The following is a 5,745-nucleotide window of genomic DNA, read 5'->3' as shown; positions in this document are numbered from 1 at the left end:
AATTCTGGATCAATCTGAAAAATCTCTATCGCTTCCACACACTACTCCTTTCCCCTGCCGAGTGAGTCACGCCTACCCCGAAAGGGAAATGGCTTAATGGTGTAATAATAATAATAATAATAATAAAATAAGCGTTACGTAGGATGTGTGCTGTGGCCACAATTTTCAACTATTTTAATATCAATACGATAAAACCAAATTTATCATTGTTGAAGTTAAAGATTAAAATTCTCAACGCTCTATAGGTTTTGAGGTACATATTTCATTTATGCTAAGAATAGGACTTTTGTTTTCATACTATATTTGACATATGTAACACAATACTCCACACGTCTTCTTTTAGATTTTTTTACGTACCTTGCGTCTTTTTCTTGAATATTGGAATTTCGATCTTCGAATATCAATCTCGATAAGTAAATTAAAGGTGACAATTTCTGTAAAAAAATGGTTTGAATGAATGTTGTAAGAATTTATGAACATTCCCGAATAAAAATGCTTCGACTTGAGTTCGACTTGAATTGCCCCTAATCAAGACATGCTGAAGTCAAAAAGGTCGACTTGAGCATGTCTCAGTTCTGAGACTGAGCCAGACTTCAATTTCTGTCTTGGAGACAAATTTCTATGTCTTGAAGACATAAATTGATCCCTGGAGTCAACTTTTTATGACTTCAAACACGAGCGGCTTATAACTTCGAGTGTATACCTGTCCTAACAAAAAGGGTAACTCTAACTGTCATAAAAGCTAATCTTTGTTAATGATTAAACAATGTCGTATATTTTTATATATAATTACAAATTTTTCATTCATAAATTTTAATCTTATTTATGAGCCGAAAAATGTTCGACCATCTCTGTCAATACAAGGCTTGTCTTGAGACAAGTAAACGTCATTTTAGCCAAGACAAGGCCCGACTTGAGACAAGTAAACGCCGTCTCACCTGTCGTGGCCATAAAATTAAGACGAAGGCCTATGTCTCGACCCAGTTTTGAGACGCAGCCAGACATCGATGTCTTGGAGACGATATAACCAAGTCGAACTCAAGTAGAAGCACTTTTACTCGAGTTCGCATTCCGCTAAAGACGTTTCCTAGACAGTTCGCTGGAAACAGTGCGATAAGCGTGTCGTATAGTTTAATTAAAATTTATTTTAGAATATAAGAAAAATGGTCTGCTGCAGTGCTCCGTTGTGCAAAAATAGAAGCGAGGATCGATTTAAACTATACCGTTCTCCACTAGGGCGAAGAGAAAGATTGTCAATATGGATCATAAATTTTAGACACGACAAATGTAAACCGAATTTAAATTCAAGATTATGCGAAGTTATTACTAATATTTATGACTATCACAATATAATTAAAATATAGGGGGTTTGAAGATTATCTTTACATGTAATTAAATTGCCTATGAGCATTTTTTTTGATATATTAAAGCGAAATGAGATCCAGAAGAAAGTAAGGTTAGGAACCCGGTTTTCTACAGAACGACGCACATTAACCCACGCAAATCAAAAGGACGTATGATGTGAAATATAAATAGCTATCATAATAAACTCTTGAAAAAGTATTGTATTAATGTTTCACCTATAGTTTATTATTATTTTATTATTTGTTAATATTTATTTAGAAAATCATATGATTATCATTTTAGCGCACGCCTATTTATAAACTCAGTAAAATTTCGTTTGCAATCATAATTTTAGCAAGAGCTACTTTTTGGCAAATGCGTGCGTTAAAAAATCATAGTTGCAATTTTGTTAAAAAAATTTTCCGTATCTCACGCCGCACAGTGGTCGAAATCCCCAAACAGCTGGCCATAATTCATTAATGTCAACATTTTGGGATAAACTTTCTTACTCGGAGGTTTTTGGGGTCGCTGATTCTGAATCTGATGTTAGTTTTTTAAAAAACGGCGGTTACAATATGTCAAAAAAGTCTCACCAATTTTGATTTTTTATGAAAAAAAAGGATCAATTAGAGGTTTTCGGGTTCGCTGATTACGAACCTGATATTGGTTTTTGAAAAAACAAAATGGAGGTTACGAAATGGCGCAGGATTCTCGCAAATTTTGATTTCTTCATTAAAAAAAGGATCTCTTAGAGTTTTTCGGTTAGCGGATTGCGAATCTGATATTGGTTTTGAAAAAAACAAAATGGCGGTTACAAAATAGCGGAGGATTCTCAGAAATTTTGTCTGTGACTAATTTAAATAATTTTATAAGAGTTATGTTATATCACTGAAAATTCTTCTAAATTAAAAATATTCACAATATTTTATGATATTTAAAATTACTTGATGAAATAAAGTTATCAACATCCGATTATTTACCATCGTTATATCTCGTGTATCACTGAATATTTACTTAATAGTATAAAATATGACACATTTTGTTTAAATATTAAATCCATATTTTGTTATCGTTTAAACAATACGTTCTTTAATAAACATATGTTTATTTATAACGTTAGTTGAAGCTAATAGAACAGTAAAATAACAAAATTTTACGATGTTACGGTATGAATAATGTGCACTGCATAATGAAAGTTTCACAGCGCATGTGTACAATCTATCCGAAATAATATCTCAAAACCAAACGGGAAATTTTGGGCAGCTAATTTTTAACGATGCTTTAAGTGAATGTGTCATTTTCCGTTGGGAATTGAAAACAGGGCCCGATCTAGCAATCCATGTTGTTTCACTAATATTGATCACCCCGTTAGAAAACAATGCTCTTTTGAAAAACTGCTTTTATTACTTATGACGTGCACGCGTTTCGATGCGTTCGACATCCCAGGGTACTGGCGCTGTACTGTTAGAATACTGTTAGAATACTGGCAGGACTATTGGCTTTATACCGGTAAAATCCCTAACGATAACAATGTTTTGTAGTTACTTGCAGTATTTAGCCAGTACTGAGCTTGTATTTACATTTGGTACTGGTGCGGTACCCTCTGTGAGTACTGACCCATTACTGGCTCATTCAATGTACTGGGCAGGTACTGGTCAGGCTGAAAGTGATAACGAAGGTATCCCAGGTAGAAATTCACCAACGGCTGAGTGCTGACCTCGTACCGACTGTCGGAGTTCCAGTACTGGCTGGTTGTACTAGGCCAGTACTATGCCTGTACTTGTTTGTAATGTTTGGTGATACTGGCCTGTCAATACTGGCGCAGTACTGGCAAACCTCTGGCGTACGACAATGCCACGGTTAATTTTAAAAATGATAAAAAATTATTTAGTTGTTTTAGAGACCATCCATTCATCATCATACGACAGCATATCGTCTGAATATTATTTATTAGTACAAAAATATAATTTTCATTAATTTACAAATTATAAATTTATAAATTACAAATAATATTTCTAACGCTACGGGGTTTCGAAACTACATCTATATACCTAAATCTATCGCCTAGCAGTCGGGAGTGCTAACCACTGCGCTAATCCGACAAGTTGAAACTCTATGAAAAAGTCATCCTCATAAGCTACAGTTCAGAAAAGTTAAAACAACAATTTTTTAACTCTTTTTCTCGTTAATCTTTTTACCATCATACGACATCAAATAGATATAAAAAAACTATCTTTTCACGGAAATATAAATAAAATAATTTTTAAATAAATTATTTAAATCGATTATAATTTTTCTCGTGTAATGTTTTATTTTTTCATGTTTTAAACCATTTTAAAAGTTCTGATAATAACATTTAATGCGCATTTAAAATTTGTATTGACGGACCTTAGAAATCTTACCACGCTGCACAACAATTTTTTTAATAACAATTTTCTTTAAAATGGGGCCAGTGCTGCGCCGCTGATGAACTCCGGCACACTACCGACATTTTCACCTGGCAACATGAGTAACTGTTCTGTTTTGAAAATTCACATTAAAAATACAATTTTTCGTTCAAAAAAACATTGTTTGAATTCTAATTTTAAGTACAATCAGTGACAATTACAAAAAATACGCCTATCGCTGGCGAAACGCCCGTACCATTATTTCACCAGATACGTATACCACTCCTAAGCCATTAGTATACCAGTATAATGCCGACCGTTGGCTGAACTCTTGCGCCAGTAATAGACACAGTATCACGCCAACCATTGGCTGTACTCTTATCTCGGATATTAATCAGCACTTGAAGTTATTATGTGGCCAGAACTACCCCAATCACTGGCGAAACACCGATGCCGGTATGTAACCAGTAATGCATATTATTCTTAAGTCAGTAGTACACCAGTATGATTCCAACCGTTGTTTCAACACTTGTGCCAGTATATGACCAGTTATACGTATCAGCACTGCGCCAGTAGTAGATCCAGTATCACGCCAAGCGTTGGTGAAACTCCTGTGTCTGTATGACACTAGGTGTAATGGTCAGTGCTGGGCCAGTTGCAAACCAGTACGATGCCAATGGTTGGTTAAACTCGTATCTCAGTATATTGCACTAGTAATAAATGTAATTCTTATGTCAGTAGTACACCAGTACGAAACCAACCGTTGGTTGAACGCTTGTGTCAGTATTTGACCAGTAACACGTATCAGTACTGCGCCAGTAAGACAACAAGACTTTTTCTTGTATGTTTCGTTCTTTGGCTCAAAATTTGAATGAAGGTTTTTCCGATAATATTTCAAATAAATAAAATCAAAATGAAGAGTTCTATTAAAAATGGTTAAAACAAATTTTGCAGAACTTGTTAATATATGTAATTTCTCCTTTCCATTTCGTGTCGAATCTCACGTCGCTAATCTCAAAATTTGAATTTTCTAATTTTTTCATAGCATTTTCAAAAACTAAAACTGAAATAACCTGTTGAAACGTTTCAAAAAATAGTTCCGAAATATTTGTTAGGACTTTTCAAAGCTATAATTACTTCCTGAGATTGTTTACCATATTTTTTGTCGTTTGGCTCAAAATTTGAATTTTCGATATTTTTCATAGTAAATTCAAAAAATAAAACCAAAATATCAAATCTAATGAAAAAAAGGGAAGGACAAAAATTATATTTCTTTTAAAGCTACAATTTGTCTGTGAATCTTTTTTACCTATTGGCCGTCGTTTGGCTTAAAATTAGAAATGTATTTTTCTTCATTTTCGAAGCATAACACAAAAAAAATTAAGACTATCGAAAAATGGTTGCAACAAAAATTTTTGCATATTTAGAAGAGGTTTCATTTTTCTTCTAAACTTTTTTCATTTATCTGTAGTCGTTTGCCGTAAAAATGGAATATTCTATTTTTTGATAGCATTTTAAGGTGGATAAAACGACACCCATTGGTTAACGATTTATTAATGAACTTGACTTTCTTTTTGTTCTCTAAAAGAGTGTGCCAAAGCACAATTAAATCCACCAGGCAGATATCCTCGTCGAAACCTTATCTTCTCTATAAGAGAGTCCCAAATCGTAAAGATTACTTGTCAAAAACTTCATATTATAAATTCATAAATAATGTAAATCTCCAATAAATTAATATCACATTAGTCGTTTGCAAGTATGAGTACAATATATATTTTAAAAAAATGAAACCATGTTATTTTCTCCTCAGTTTTCTCTCTAATATTCTCTTGTATACATGAATGACTAAGTTGTCTTAAAAATTAAAATTTATGAAGCAATCGTATTCTCTGATTCCTTTCAATGCATATTCTAGAACCGTGTATCGATATGGTTCTTCTTTTATATATTTATTTTATAATATTCAGTAATGTAAATGTGTCTCTAGTATCGGAAACCAAATTCAAATTTATTC

The sequence above is a fragment of the Belonocnema kinseyi genome, chromosome 5, assembly GCF_010883055.1.
Source record: "Belonocnema kinseyi isolate 2016_QV_RU_SX_M_011 chromosome 5, B_treatae_v1, whole genome shotgun sequence".
NCBI lineage: Eukaryota > Metazoa > Arthropoda > Insecta > Hymenoptera > Cynipidae > Belonocnema > Belonocnema kinseyi.
Note: the sequence above shows the minus strand (reverse complement) of the source record.